Below are 16,581 nucleotides of genomic sequence, written 5' to 3'. Positions count from 1 at the left end.
AGCGTAATAATAAGAAGAGCCACCACAAATTCATTACCCAGGTCAAGACATAAAATATTGCCTTGATGTTACTCTTGTGACCGACCCTTCCTGAATTCATTCTCCCTCCAACCTCTCCTTTCCTCCCAATGGTCACAGGAAAATGGTTATTGTGTTCACTTTTTCCTTGCTTTTATCTTTATAGTTTTCCTATTATATGAATAATATATGATTTAGGCTTATCCATTGATGATATTTATTTATTTATTTATTTATTTATTTATTTATTTATTTATTTTGACACGGAGTCTGGCTGTCACCCAGGCTGGAGTGCAGTGGCACAATGTTGGTTCAAGCGATTCTCGTGCCTCAACCTCCCGAGTAGCTGGGACTACAGACACATGCCCCTGCACCTGGCTAATTTTTGTATTTTTGGCAGAGATGGGATTTCACCATGTTTGCCAGGCTGGTCTGGAACTCCTGACCTCAAGTGATTTGCCTGCCTCGGCCTCCCAAAATGCTGCGATTACAGGTGTGAACCACCACACCTGGCCTCCACTGATGATATTTACATAATGAAAACAAATTGCACAAATTTTCTCTAACTTATTTTGTTCAATGTTATGTTTTTGATTCATCTATGTTGGTGTAAATATATGTAACTAATTTATTTTCACTGCTGTGTACTATTTCATTGTGTGAATATAATAAATTATTTTTCCATTGTACTATTGATTGGTATTATAGCCATTTCCGGTTTTACAATTATGAGCAAGGCTGCTATGACTATGTTTGTACGAATACTCTAGTATACTCTTAGGGATTGACTCGCTGAATCATAAGGTAGGCACATGTTCAAATTTATTAGGTAATGTCAAACTGTTTTCCAAAGATGTACCAATTTATATGCCCTCCAGCAGTATATATTATATAGCTACACTTTGTTAACACTGTGTTGTCTGATTTTAGTTTTTTCAATTCATTGGTATAAAACAATGTTGCATTGTGATTTTTATTTCTCTGATTATCGAGGTAGTGAGGTTGAGCACTTTTTGATGTATATACATATGCACGTGTGAAATCACACACACACACACGTTTTTTCTCTTCTATGAAGAACTAAGTCATTTTAATTTAGGGTTGTCTTTTTTTCTTGGTTCTTAGTTTTTGTTGTTGTTGTTGTTGTTTGTTTGTTTGTTTTTTTGAGACAGGGTCTCACTCTGTTGTCCAGATTGGAGTGCAATGGCATGATCATGGCTCACTGCAGCCTTGACCTCCAAGGCTCAAGTGGTCCTCCTGCCTTAGCGTTCTGAGTAGCTGGACCACAGGTGTACACCACCACACCTGGTTATAAATAACTGCACGAGACTGGGTAACTTATAAAGGAAAGAGGTTTAATTGACTCATAATTCAGCATGGCTGGGGAGGCCTCAGGAAACTTACAGTCATGGTGGAATGCGAAGGACAAGAAAGGCACCTTCTTCACAAGTCAGTAGGAAGAAGTGCCGAGTGAAGGGAGAAGAGCCCCTTATAAAACCATCAGATCTTGTGAGAACTCAGTCGCTATCACGAGAATAGCATGGGGGAAATTGCCCCCATGATTCAATTACCACCACCTGGTCTCTCTCTTCACATGTAGGGATTATGGGGCTTATGGGGATTACAATTCAAGATAAGATTTGGGTGGGGACACAAAGCTTAACCGTATCACCTGGCAAAATTAAAAAAATATTTGTAGAGATGGTATTTTGCCATAATGGCCAGGCTGGTCTCAAACTCCTGGCCTCAAGTAATCCTTCCACCTTGGCCTCCCGAAGTGGTGGGATTACAGGAATGAGCCACCACGCCTGGCCCACAGGATTCTTTATATATTCTCTATATAAGGTTTTTTCAATAATGTGTCACAAATATCTTCTTTTAGCTTGGAGTTTATGTTTTTACTCTATGGTAACTTTTAATGACTGGACATCTTTCTTTCTAATGTAGCTGAATTTATCAATATTTTCTTTATAGATTCATTTTGTGTCTTGCTTAAGAAATACTTTCTACCTGAGGTCATAAGGATGCTTTCTTATATTATCTTTTAAAGACTTTATGTTTTTGCCTTTCATATTGGTTGTCAATCAACCAGTAACTATTTATTTCTTTTTGATATATGCATGGTGTGATGTAGGAATCAGATAACAGTTTTTGACAAGAATAGCTAAAATGCCTAGTAGCTTTGGAATACCTCATCTTTTTCTCACTGATCTGAAGTTTCATATGTATTATACGTCATTACAAACCATTTTTGCATGCATTTGTTTCTGGGCTTTCTATTCCATTCATGGGTCTATTTATCTGTGCATATATAGCTTTATAGTAAATCTTAAAATCCATTTGCTTAACATTCCTCTCCAACTTGGTGGCTATTTGGGGGCTTTTGTTCTTACAAATAAATTATAAAATCAACTTTAATTTCAAAAATAATAACAACAATGGCACATCCTGTTGGGATTCAAATTGAGTTCTCTGTAGATTAATTTTGGGAGAATATACATATTCATGATAGGGTCTACTCAGCAACAGGGGTATCTGTCTATTTGCTTAGGAATCTTTAAAGTCTCTCAATAAAACCTTATAATTTAATCCATAAAGGCATGCCTGTATTTTGTTGAATTTATTTCTTGATACGTTATTTTAATTTTTATCATACACATTAAAAAGTTATATTTTTGATTGTTGCTGGTGTAAACATTTGCATTTGAAATTTTTGTACTGATTTTTTGTCCCCAAATTGTTTGTGCCATCACCAATATAAAAATTATTTGTAGATGCCTTTGGATTTTCTCGAAGAAAATAAAAGTCATGAGTAATTATAAGTTTTTTTTCTGTTTTTCCAATTCTTTTTATCTTTTGCTCTTTTCTTTTTATCTTACTGCACTGGCTAGGACAGCCATGAAAGTGTGCAAATCAATGGTAATGGCAGGTATCTTTAGATTACTTTTAACATTTTATTATTAAATATAATGCTTACTCTCTGATTTTTAAAATATACATTTATCAGGTTTAGAAAGTTCTATTCTGTCCCTCATTGACTAAGTTTTCTCTTTCTTTTTTCTTTACTTTAGTAGTCACAAGTGGATGTTGAATTTTGTTACTTTTTCTGCATACACAAAGATTTATCTCCTTTAATCTATTAATATGAATGATTTATAATAATCAATTTTCTGATATGAAACTTGCTTTATAGTCCTAGGATAAACTCTGTTAGATATATGAATTGCAAATATTTTCTCCCATTCTGTGGCTTATCTTTTCATTTCTTGATGTTGTCTTTAAAATTTAAAAGCAGTTTTAAATTTTGATAAAGTTCAATGTGTTAATTTTTATTTTTATTTTTTGAGACAGAGTCTCTATGTTCCCCCAGTCTGGAGTTCAGTGGCAAAATCTTGGCTCACTGCAACCTCTGCCTCCTGGTTTGAAGCGATTCGCATGCCTCAGCCTCCTGAGTAGTAGGAGCTACAGGTGTGCACCACCATGCTAATTTTCATATTTTTTGGTAAAGATGGGGTTTTTGCCATGTTGGCCAGGCTGGTCTCAAACTCCTAGCCTCAAGTGACCTACCTGCCTTGATCTCCCATAATGCTGGGATTACAGGCACGAGCCACCACACCTGGCCTCAATGTGTTATTTTTTAAATGGTTTATACTTTCTATATCTCCTACCCTAAAAGAAAAATTTGCTTAACCTAAGTTCACAAAATTTTTCTCCCATATGTATTCTTCTAGACTTTTGATAGTTTTAGCTTATATATTAGATTATATGATACAACTTGAGTTCATTTTTGTGAGGTAAGGGTCCTTCCTTCCTTCTGCATATGGTTATCCAATAATTCTAGTATTTTATGTTGAAGAAACTTTTCTTTCCCCATTTAATTGCCTTGAAAGCTTTATTGAAAATCAGTTGACCATACATATTTAAGATTATTTTCTCAAATTTTGTTTAAGATTTTTGCGTATACATTTATGAGGAGTAGTGATTTGCACTGTTCTACTAATGTTGTTACCTGGAGTTAGTCAAACTTTGAGGTTTAAGGGAAAATGCCTCCTGACCCCAAAGTCTTCCCAAGACGTCTAACACCAATGGCAAGTTCAAGGGTTTCCCCAAATCACCTTCAGATTTGACAGTCACTAGGACTCACAGAACTCACTGAAAGTGATTGTACTCACAGTTGCAGTTTATTACAGGGAAAGGACACATTAAAATAATCCAACGGAAGAGACATGCACGGCACAGTCTGGGAGAATTCTAAACATGAAGCTTCTATTGTCTTCAGGACGCATAACCTTCCCAGATCAATGTGTTACAATACACGTGAAGTATTGGCAACGAGGAAAATTCACCTGAGTTTCTATGTCCAGAATTCATTATGTAGGCATGATTGATTGATTTAGCCCCACTGTCCTTAGAGACTGGGCTGATACGCAGTCTGATGGATCCACTATGAGTCATCTCATTAACATAAGCTATTAGATGTAGTCTGAGGAGCCAATCATGGAAAACAAAGACAATTTTATCACTTGGTAAATTCCAAGGGTTCAGAGGTTACTCCCAGGAGCTGTGGACAAAACTAGACCTCTCTTAGGGCAAGACAAAATTCTTTGCCACATAGTCATCTTATAGTTTTGATATTATGTTAATTATGCTCTCATAAAGTGATTTTGAGGGTGTAGTATTTGTGCTATTACTTTCTTATATTTGTAAAATTCACTACGAAGCCAGCTAATCCTGGAATTTTTTTGAGGTGAAGATTTTTTTCTACAAAGTAAATTTCTTTAATAGATATAGGGAGATTCGTTCTTGAGGAAGATTTGATAGTTTGTGTTTTTGAGGGAATTTTTATTGTATCTAAGTTGTGGAATTTTCAGAACACACATTTATAGTATTTATTACTTGTCTTAATGTCTGTGGGATCTGTGGTGATGCTCTCTCTTGCCTTCAGCTTTTGGTTTTACTATTTCTTTGTTTCTGTTTGCTTTTGGTTTAATTTGTTATTTTTAATCTTTTCTGGTTTCCTAAGGTGGAAGCTTAGATCATTGATTTGAGACTTTTCTCCTTTTATAAGTATTTAATACTTTGAACATCTCTGCAAGCACTATTTTGTTTCAGACAAATTCTGATGTTCTGTGTTGTCTTTTTAATTCAGTTTAAAATATGTTAAAAGTTTGGGTGTGGTGGTTTATGCCATAATCTAAGCATTTTGGGAGGCTGAAGTGGGTGTATCCCTTGAGCCCAAGAGTTCCAGACCAGCCTGGGTAATATGACAAAAACCCATCTCTACAAAAAATTAGTGATGGTGCACACCTGTGGTCTCAGCTACTGGGGAGGCTGAGGTTGGAGGATCACTTGAGCCTGGGAGGTTGAGACTGCAGTGAGCCAAGATTGTGCCACAGCACCCCAGCCTGGGTGACAGAGTGAGACCCTGTCTCAAGAAAAAAAAAAAAAAGAAAATATTTTAAAATTTCCCATGTGATGTCTTCTTTGGTCCATTAGTTAATTATAAGTATGTGGTTTATTTTCCAAATATGCTAGATACCTTTTGTGCATTGGTTTGCATTTTAATTCTGTTTTGACCAGAGAACATATTTTTCTGTGATTTTAATCATTTTACAGTATTTGTGACCTGTTTTATGACCTAGAATATGGTATATCTTGATGAATTTTTTATTTATGCTTAGAAAGAATGTGTATTCAGCTTTAGGGTGGAATATCCTATTAATATTAATTAAGTCATTGACAGTATTGATTAACTTTTTACTATCTTTACTGATTTTCTTTCTGCTTGTTTGTCAGTTATGAAGAAAATAATGTCAAAATCTCCAACTATAGTTGTGGGTTTTTCTATTTCTCTTTTCAGGTCTATCAATTTTGCTTCATGTATTATGAAGCTGTTTTTTTAGGTGCACACAAATTAAAGATTATTCTGGTCTCTTTACTAATTGACCTCTTTACTATTAAAAAAACAAACAAGCAACCCTATTGTTCCCTGGAAGTAATCTTTGTTCCAAAATGTTCTTTGTCTGTTATTGATATCGAGTATTATTTATATAATGTTTTATAGTATGTAATATTTCCCCTCCTTTTGTTTTATTTATTTGTATTCTTTATATTTAAAATGGCCTTCTTGTAGACATTGCACAATTGGGTCTTGTTTTTTAAAATCTAACCTAACAATCTTTCCCTCTTACTTGCAATGTTCAGACCATTTTAATTTATTGCATCATTTTTGTTGGATTTGTTTTCTATTTAATACATCTATTACTATTCTGCTCCTTTGTTCTCTTTTTCTGTCTTCTTTCGAGTTAACAGATTTTTTTCTGTCTTCTTTCAAGTTAACAGATTTTTTTCTGTCTTCTTTCGAGTTAACAGATTTTTTATATTACATTTATTTATTAGCTTATTAAACATATATTTTTCTTTTTTGTGGTTGCTTTTGAGTTTACAGTATACATTTTTAACTTACCCCATTCTACCCATATCACTTTACACATATTCTAAGAATCTTAAAACACTACTTCATTTGTACTTTCTAGTCTTTGGACTATTCTTATTATTTATATTATTTCTACATACAAATTTCATACTTCATTTTTATTTTTTCTTTAAAATATGAATCATTAATATGAATTAATATTAATTATATTAACATAAACATTATATATACTTATTTGTTTATTTTTAATTTTTGTGGGTACATAGTAGGCACATATGGTTATGGGGTACATGAGATATTTTGATACAGGCATACAATGCATAATAATCACATCAGGGTAAAGGGGGTATTCACTACCTCAAGCATTTATCCTTTGTGTTACAAACAATCCAATTGTACTCTTTTAGTTATTTAAAAATGTACAATAAATTATTGTTGACTGTAGTCACCCTGTTGTGCTATCAAATACTAGATGTTATTTTCACTATTGTTTTAAACTCATTAGCCATAGTCATTCTCTCTTACATGAATTATTATTTAAATAGATCGAGAAAAATGAGTAAATGGGCTGGGTGCCATGGCTCATTCCTGTAATCCCAGCACTTTGGGAGGCTGAGGCAGGTGGATCACCTGAGGTCGGGAGTTTGAAACGAGCCTGGCCAAAATGGCAAAACCCTGTTGCTACTAAAAATACAAATATAGCCGGGCTTGTTAGCATGTGCATGTAACCCCAGCTACTCAGGAGGCTGAGGCAGGAGAATCACGTGAACCTGGGAGGTGGAGGTTGCGGTGAGCCCAGATGGCACCATTGCACTCCAGCCTGGGCAACAAGAACGAAACTCCATCTAAAAATAAAAAAATAAAAAAAAGAGTAAATGTATTTTATATTCGTTTATCACATATTTGTCATTTCCATTGTTCTTCATTCCTCTGTTTAGATCCAAATTTCCAGGTGGCAGCAGCTACTGCTGGTGTTTCTTTCTCCCTCTTTTTCTTCTTTTGCTTGAAGAAATTTCCTTAACATTTTTGTAGTGCAGTACTGCTAGTGATGATTTCACTCAGTTGCTGTTAGTCTGAAAAGTTCTTTATTTCATCTTTATTTTTGAAAAGTATTTTCTTTGTGTTTATAATTCTAGGCTGGCAGTTTTTCTCAGTATTTTAGAGATATCTCTCCATTGCATTCCAACTTGCATAGTTTCTGATGAGAGGTCTATTTACGTTCTTTTAGTTGTTCCTCTCTATGTAGTGCACCTTTTTCCTCTGCCTGCTTTTAAGATTTTTTTTGATTACTTGTTTTCAAAATTTGATTATTTTGTACCTGGTATGATGTTTCTTACATTTCTTTTGCTTAGACATCATTGAACTTCTTAGAAATGTTGGTTTACAACTTTAATCACATTCAAATATTTTTTATTTATTAATATTATTTCTTGAGAAATATTATCTGCCTCCCTGTCTTTTCTTGGTTTTTGTTTTAACATATGTAACACAGCCCAATATTGTTTCACAAGTCACTGATGCTCTGTTAATTTTTTTCATTCTTTTTTCTCTGTGTGTTTTACTTTTGATAGTTTCTACTGCTATGTGTTCAAGTTCACTAATATTTTCTTCTCCAGTGTCTAATGTGCATTAATCCCATTGAGTATATTTTTCATTTTAGACATTGTATTCCTTTTCTCTAGAAGTTCCATCTGGGTCTTTAAAAAAATCTTTTAACTCTCTTTTCATCCTATTATGTACTTTCTTGCACATATGAAGTATATTTATGATACCTGTTTTAAAATACTCTTTTACTAATTTTATCATCTGTGTCATTTCTGGGTCTGTTTCTATTGGTTAAATTTTTATTTGTATATGTATGATATTTTTGTTCTTTACATACATTATAATTTATTAATAAAAATTCAAACAAATTTATTTTAATATGATTTAATTTTTAAAATATCATGAAATTATGAAAGGGCAAGGAATATCAGTAGAATGTCCCAACTTTGCAAATGTAGAAATCATTGTTGTATACCAAATTGATGTTAACATTTTTAGATAGAAAATGAATATAAATGTTTTTGTTCAAATAATTCTCTTCCCCATGTAGCCTCCACTAGTACCATGAGGGAAGAGGGGCTTATTATTGCTGGGCAGTGATGATATTCCTGGGTCCTGACTCAGAAACGAGGATCAGCCTGGCCTCATTACAGTCAAGTGAAGGTGGAAGTCTTTAGGCTCCCTACTCAGCATTTTCTGAGGGAGGGCATGGGGCTTATGTCTTTTTTCATAGTGTTTGACTAGAATACGGTGGTAGTTGTGTAAAAGTTTCCTGCCTTGCTTGACTGCCACTCTCCGGGTCCTTTGGCTAGAGAAAATGAGCAGGCTTTTCTTGGGGCTTTTGTTTGTCTGCATCTGTTGGTATTTTTGGTTTGCTGGCTTCTCCAGCACACAAACTGGGATATATTAAGCAAAAAGAAAATCCACATAATTAACCAACTATCATGTTGTTTTTTGGATCCCAAGGAAGTCTACCTTCTTCTTTCCACATTTCAGTCTTCTTATGCCTGATTTACAGATAATGCCCAGGGTTTCAAGCTGTATCCCGTTGGAATAATAGGAAGAAGTGTGTTTATACCATCATTTCCTGGAAAGAGAGAGCATGCCTGGTAATTTTTGAATGGGTACTAGACAATATGAATTTAGTGTTCTTTGCTGTTGTTTTTTTTATATTCCATCAACTATTACTGGGATTGATTCTGGGATGAAATTAAGTAACCTTGAACTAGTTTTATTCTTTGTGGTCCAGCTTTTAAGCTTTGTCAGGGTTGTTCCAGAGAAGTCTTTGGTCTAGAGCGAATTTGACTTTAATCCTAATGCAACACCTTCTTTAGTAATTAACCTAATGCCCTGTATACTAGGATGTCTTCCCAGATTGGCTTCTGGGAAAATGAATTACTCCCAGACTTCTTTGAGCTTCATAGGGTTATTCCTCCTACCCCTTACAGGTGGCTCTTTCTTTGGCCTTGTGTATATCCTCCTATCAGTTCTTAGCCACAATCTTTAGGGATTCCTCTTAAAATCTCTAGAGGGAGCTCTTTCCTTGTCTACTTCCCTCTCATATTTTACCTGTCGTCTCAACCCTGTATTTCAGCACTTCTGGCCTCCCATCTGTCTCCTAGGTTTTGGAGTCCTGCTTGGGTTTCTCTTTCCTGTGCTGCAACTTGGAAATGCTCTTCAGGCAGTAATCTGGGACAATTGTAGCACTCACCTCCCGTGTTTACCTGCCATTCAGTGTTAAAAATCGTTGCATCAAACATTTTGTCTGGTTTTCTAGTTATTTAAGGCAGAAGGTAAATGCTGTCATTCTTAATCCGTCCTGGTTGGAAGTAGAAGTCCTTCCTTGCTTCTTGCATTGTCACTTTTCCCCTTCTGGTTTCAATTTCCTCCAATTAACTTCTCATTTCAATTACCTTTCAATTACTTGTAATAGGTTTACTGTTTATCTATCTAGCTATCTATCTATTTGTCTATCTATCTATCTATCTATCTATCTATCTATCTATCTATCTATCTATCTATCATCTATCTATCTAATCTTTCCTCTAATGTTTTGCTTGTGTTTATGCCAGAGTGACATGCTCTATTTTTAGTTGTCTGACAATATCTTTATTAGGTTACCACTTGAGTGATATTTTAGGTGAGTATACATTCTAGGGTTTCAGTTACTTTATTTCATCACTTGAAATCATTTCATTCTCTGGCATTATAAGCAGACATCTGCTTATATGATGTCTGCTGTCAGCCTAACGAGTTTTTTCTTGGTGTAAGTTATTTATTTTGTTCAGTTGCTTGTAATAATTGTTTTCTTAATTTTAATGTTTTATAGTTTTACTATCACAAATCTAGGTGTGGACTTTATTATATTTATTTTGTTCAAGACCGAATTATTTTTAAATCTAGATCTAGGAGACCTTTGTTTTTCTTTAGTATCGTAGAATCCTTAATCATGTTTAAAAATACGGCAACCTCTTATTTTATCCTTTCTTTCTTCTAGTGGTCCCATTGAATATATGCTGAATTTTCTCAATCTATCTTCCATGCTTCTAAATATTTTTTCTTCACATTTTTCTACTTCCTTTAAAAAATCGGTATTACATTTATTACATTTTGTGGTTATCATTTCAAATCTATTTTTCAGTTCATCTGAAAAATGTATCTTCAGCTGTTTTTAATATGCTGGTTAAAACTCAGAAATTGAGTTTTAATTTTAGTAACTGTGTTTTTCATTTTTAAAAGTTCCATTTGTTTCTTTTCTCAAATTACCTTTTTTTCATAATTCCTGGTTCTTTTATCATGGTTCTATTGCTTCTTTATATCCTTACTCATTTAAAAATATTATATTTATCTTGTGGCCATTTTCACATCCTATGAAATATAGCTTCCTTGTGCATTATTGTTCTTTCAGTTACTTGTTATCTTTAATTATGAGATCATCTTCAGTAGGATTTGTTTGTTACGTGGAGTCTAGTATACCTGTGGTTGTTCGTGTGTTCCTTCAGAATAGATTTTTTGCATAAGTTTCACAGCATGCAGTTTAGTGGGACTTTCAGTTATTAATTTATTCAGTTTAAATTTATTGTCTACTTCACCTATAACTTCTTGTTGGTCTCTTGTCCCTCTATATTTTATTCTGAATGATCCTTCTTCCCCAGTTTTGTAATTTATTGTAGGCTGAGAAATCAGATAATGAAGCCTATGAGAAGTCTATTTAAAATGCAGTTTCTTTTGGGAAATACTTCAACTAGCTATAGGGCATTCTTTATCTATTTACAGGCCAATATGTTCCAAACAGTTAAAATTGCCTGAAATCTGAATTTTAGTTCACTGATATGTTAGTTATTTTAAAATAACAGACTTTTTATATTACAAGAGACTAGACAGATAATGTAACTATCTTTGTTTTTAATTTAGTAGATGTGAAAACTGAGACCCAACATAATTGGTTTTAGGTCACATAGTGTCAAAGCTGATCTATGTCCTAAAGTTGCAGTTCAGGTTATCACTGGTTTCAGTCATTGTTCATTGCCAGTCTTAGAATGACACACCAGCATGGTTAACCTCTTCCTGACTCACCTATCTTTGTAGATAATTTCTTTGGTGATAAAATAACTGTAAAATGTCACTTGCAAATATTTTCCCAGAATTTTAAAGGAGAATCAGCTTTTTTTCCTGGTCCAATAGAGAGACTATAGAAAGTAAAAATCAAGATAATTACTGTTTACTTCAGCATGTTCTGTCTAAAATTTAGGCCATGCTTTTGTTGGGGCTCTAATATTACTCCAAATAAATAATCATGACGTTATTAGTCTGAACAATTTTGGAGATGGTTTTTGTTTTCAAAAATGATGTAACTGAAATACTTACTTTCTCTCCTTCTAACCTGCCAAATTTCTGCCCTTCTTTCATTACTAGGTGAAAATATTGCTTTTTCTGTAGTGTCTTCTCCAACCCTGAAGGCAGAGTCCATACAACGTTCCTTTCATTGTGTTATAAAATGAAAGATACTATTGTCCCTAACAAAGTGGGTGGAATGAATTAAGACACCCTAAAGTTTTTATGCAATAACAAGTGGATGATTGATGAAGAATATAAGATGAAAGAGCCAAAAATTTTTGTGTGAAAACATGTTGGGAAAATTTTGTTACCATATTATTTTTTGTACATTACAAAATCAAAAAACGAAAAACTATTATAGCAAAGATGAATTTTTAACTTTAATATAACCCATGATTACAAATCTATTATCAAAAGCTAAAGTGAAAAATGTAAAAAATGACAATATTAATGCCTGACTACAGGAAATAGGCACATATTCTGAAAGCTTGACATTTGCAGATTAGCAGATAAAACATGTTAAGTGTTTAAAAAGTTAAATAAAAATACAATCTAAATTAGGTTATGGCTATGATAAAGCATGTAGAATATGGATTATTGTTAGTTTATGTGTATCTTAGTCCATTCATAATTGACCTTGTGTTATTTATACTCTCCGGGCATTGATCATCACAAAAGGAAAGATTTCAAATATTTGTTTTCCAAGTTGTGATTCTATTCTATGAACTACTATCCATTAAAACAAATCCTATAGGCTTTCAGGTGGAGAAAAAGAAAATAAAAGTGCTTTATACTAGACTGTATCTAAGTGCTTTGCAAATTTAAATACAGGTTTGCTTTTGGATCTTAGCCACAATGCTATACAGAATCTTGGTGTACTTAAAAACAAGCTCAAAAAAAAAAAAAAAAAAACCCAAAACAAAACACAAACCCCTCAACAAAATACTAGCCACTAGCACCTAACAGCATATACAAAGAAATATATACCATGACCATGTGAGATTTATCCCAGGAATGCAAAGTTGGCACAACCCATGAATATCAATCAATATAATACACCATATTCATAGAATAAAGGAGAAAAAAACCCACATGATTATCTCAATAAATGCAGAAAAAGCATTTGCCAAAATCTGACACCATTTTATGGTTTAAAAAAAAAAAGAGAAAAACAAGGCAACATACTAGGAATGGAAAGTTCTATAATCTGATAAAGGGCACCTACAAAAAACCCACAGCTAGTAATATGCTCAATGGTAAAAGACTGAAAACCTTCCCCCTTAGATGAGGAACAAGACAAGGATGTCCGCTTTCACCGCTTTTGCTAAACATTGTACTAGAAGTTCTAGCTAGGGAAATATTGGCAAGAAAAGGAAATAAAAGGTGTGCAGATTGGAAAGAAGTGAAATTATTTTTATTCCAGATGACATGATAGAAAACACATAGGAAGCCATTTCTTACATATAGAAAACCATTAAAAATTTCATGGAAAGCTATTAGAGTTAATAAATGAAGGTAGCAAATTGCAGGATACAAGACCAATTTACAAAAGCACTTGTAATTAAGTTCACTAGCAATAAACAACCCACAAATAAAATTAAGAAAACAAAATCATTTACAATAACATCAAAAAAAAGCCTAGGATAAATAGGAATAATCAAGATTTGTATACTGAAAAGTACAAAACATTGTCGAAAGACATTAAATGAATGTCTTTTATTTAAAAAATGAATGGAAATACATTCTATGTTTGTGAATGAAAAGACTTTGTATTGTTAAGATGGTAAAAGACTCCAAATTGATCTATAAATTCGATGCAGTATTTATTAAAATGTCAATTGCCTTTTTTAACAGAAATGGGAAAACTAATCCAAAACTTCATATGAGACAGTAAACATACCTGAATAGTCAAAATGATCTTGAAAAAAAGAACAAAGTTGTAGGACTCACATTTACTGATTTCAAACCTGTTAAAAAGTGAGATTAATCAAGCCAGTGTGGTACTGACAGAAATAACAGACATATATCATTCAATGGAATGGAATCGAGAATATAGAAATAAACCCTAACATATATGGTCAGTTGGTCCATCGATTTTCAATCACGGTGCCAAGATCATTCAAGGGGGGAAAGAATAGTCTTTTTTAAAATGGTGCCATGACAACTGGATATCCACATGCTAAAGAATGAATTTGGATGACTGTCTTACACTATATATAAAAATTAATCCAGAATGGAAGAAATCAGGTGTATATTTTCTCTACCTTCAGTTAGGCAACAGTTTCTTAGATATGACACCAAAAGCATAAGTAATCAAAGAAAAAAATATATCAATTGAACTTTATCAACATTAAAAAGCTTTGCACATCAAAGGGCACTGCCAAGAAAGCAAAAAGACAGTTTGCAGAATGGGAGACAATATTTGCAAATCATGTATTTAATAAGGGTCTAATTTATAAAGCATATAAAAAACCCATAACAGTAATAAAAAAGGGAATAATCTAATTGAACAACGTGCAAAGTTTTGAGTAGACATTTCTTCAAAGATGATATGCAGATGGCCAATAAGTACATAAAATGGTGCTCAACTGCATTTTGGGGTGCAAGTCAATACCACAATGAGATACCACTTCATACCCATGCACTAGTATGGCTATAATAATAAATTAAAAGTTGCAGAAATTAACAAGTATTAGCAAGGATGTGGAGCTACTAGAACCATCATATGTTGCTCGTGCTGATGTAAAATGATATAGCCACTTTGGAAAACAGCCTGGCAGTCCCTTAAAATTTAAACATGCAATTATCATATGGCCCAGCAATTCCATTCTTATTATATACCAAAGAGAAATGAAAACATATGTTTATATCAAAACTTGTACATGGATATTTATAGCAGCATTATTCATAATAGCCAAAGTGGAGACCACACAAATATACAACGACTGATGAATGGATGAACAAAATGAGGTATAGTTATACAATGGAATATTACTTACCCATGAAAAGAAATGAAGTACTGTTATACGCTACAATGTGCAAGAATATTGAAAACATTATGCCTAGTGAAATAAGCCAGGCACAAAGGCCACATATCATATGATTTCATTTGTATACCATGTTTAGCAAAAGCAAGTGCACAGAGACAGAAGGTATATTAATGATTTCCAGGGGATGAGGAAAAGGGGGAGTAGGGAGTGGGGTTTCTTTTTGAGGATGATGAAAGGATTTGGCATTAGATAGTGTTTATTGTTGCACATTCGTTTGAATATACTAAAGACCACTGAGATGTAGACTTTCAATGGTGAATTGTATGTATATAAATTACATCTCAAAAAATGAATAACCTAGGAAAATTAGCTCAGACCAATTTGACTCGAATTTCTCTCCTATTGTATTAAAAGTATTAATGTTGAGGTGAAAAAGTTGTCAACTTAGCATGTTTTATAGAGGTCCACTCTATTTCAAGTGTAATGGTAATTTACAGCTTTGCAGATCCATTCTTGCCAATTGAAGATGATAAAAATTAAGAGGTCAGTAACATGATTATAATATGGAGACACAGTCCGTGGACACTGGAGCCAGTTAAAATAGTGTAAGATTGTAAATTTAAAAAGGCACATGTAAAAATTTATTCTTTTTTTATTATTATACTTTAAGTTTTAGGGTACATGTGCACAACATGCAGGTTTGTTTTTTACATATGTATACATGTGCCATGTTGGTGCGCTGCACCTATTAACTCCTAGGCAATACCATTCAGGACATAGGCATGGGCAAGGACTTCATGTCTAAAACACCAAAAGCAATGGCAACAAAAGCCAAAATTGACAAATGGGATCTAATTAAACTAAAGAGCTTCTGCACAGCAAAAGAAATTACCATCAGAGTGAACAGGCAACTTGCAGAATGGGAGAAAATTTTTGCAACCTACTCATCTGACAAAGGGCTAATATCCAGAATCTACAATGAACTTAAACTTATTCTTAAAAGATACATATAAACATTAAAAATTATATAGTGAAAATCTGGGCCTAAAGTCTGAGATAAAATTCACAAAGAGTGAACCAGGTGGAGGACGTTTTTCAAATAGAAGAAGAAATCAAGCAAATTTATTTTTCACTTGTTATCCTAACCATTATGTAAATGTAGGTCAAAATGTTTAGAAAAATCTTAAGGATAATCACTGAATTGAAAATAAGAAAAAAAAACCTTTCAAAAGAAAAATCAGACAAAGCAGCAAATGCTGCCATGTATAAAGCAAATAGCAAATAGCAATGAAACATCAAAACAGAAAACAGCAAGATTGCACCACTGCACTCCAGCCTGGGCGACAGAGCGAGACTCCGTCTTAAAAAAACAAACAAACAAACAAAAAAACAGAAAACAGAACATGAATACAAAATAATACCAAATATAAACTTTATGACTATAAATATGAATGCCTTAAAAATACAAAGGCACAAATTGAATCAGGCAAATGAAAAGAAACAAAGCAAAAAGGAAATGAGTGTTTGAAATGTTAAAATCAGACCAAGACCGTAATAATTAGGTGGAATAAAGAGAAGGTCATTATACTGCAAAAGACCTTTATATCAATGTCTTAATATAAATATCTTGATGTAATTATTTATAATTAAGAATATCCTAATATAAAGAAAACATCTTTATATTGATGATTCACAATGATGATAAAAGTAACAATCGTTATGTGCCAAATATCATCAAAATAAGTAAAGTAAAAT

General features: G+C 33.3%; 1 long non-coding RNA gene across 3 annotated transcripts in view; it reads left to right on the top strand.

The window, feature by feature from the left end:
• The window catches only part of LOC129472870 (uncharacterized), a 343,454-nt gene that overhangs the window by 37,119 nt on the left and 289,754 nt on the right, over positions 1–16,581 (top strand). The window lies entirely within an intron of this gene.

Source organism: Symphalangus syndactylus, chromosome 23 (assembly GCF_028878055.3).
Source record: "Symphalangus syndactylus isolate Jambi chromosome 23, NHGRI_mSymSyn1-v2.1_pri, whole genome shotgun sequence".
NCBI classification, from domain to species: Eukaryota; Metazoa; Chordata; class Mammalia; order Primates; family Hylobatidae; genus Symphalangus; species Symphalangus syndactylus.
The sequence above is the reverse complement of the archived record's forward strand: the minus strand, read 5'-3'. Positions and strand labels throughout refer to the sequence as shown.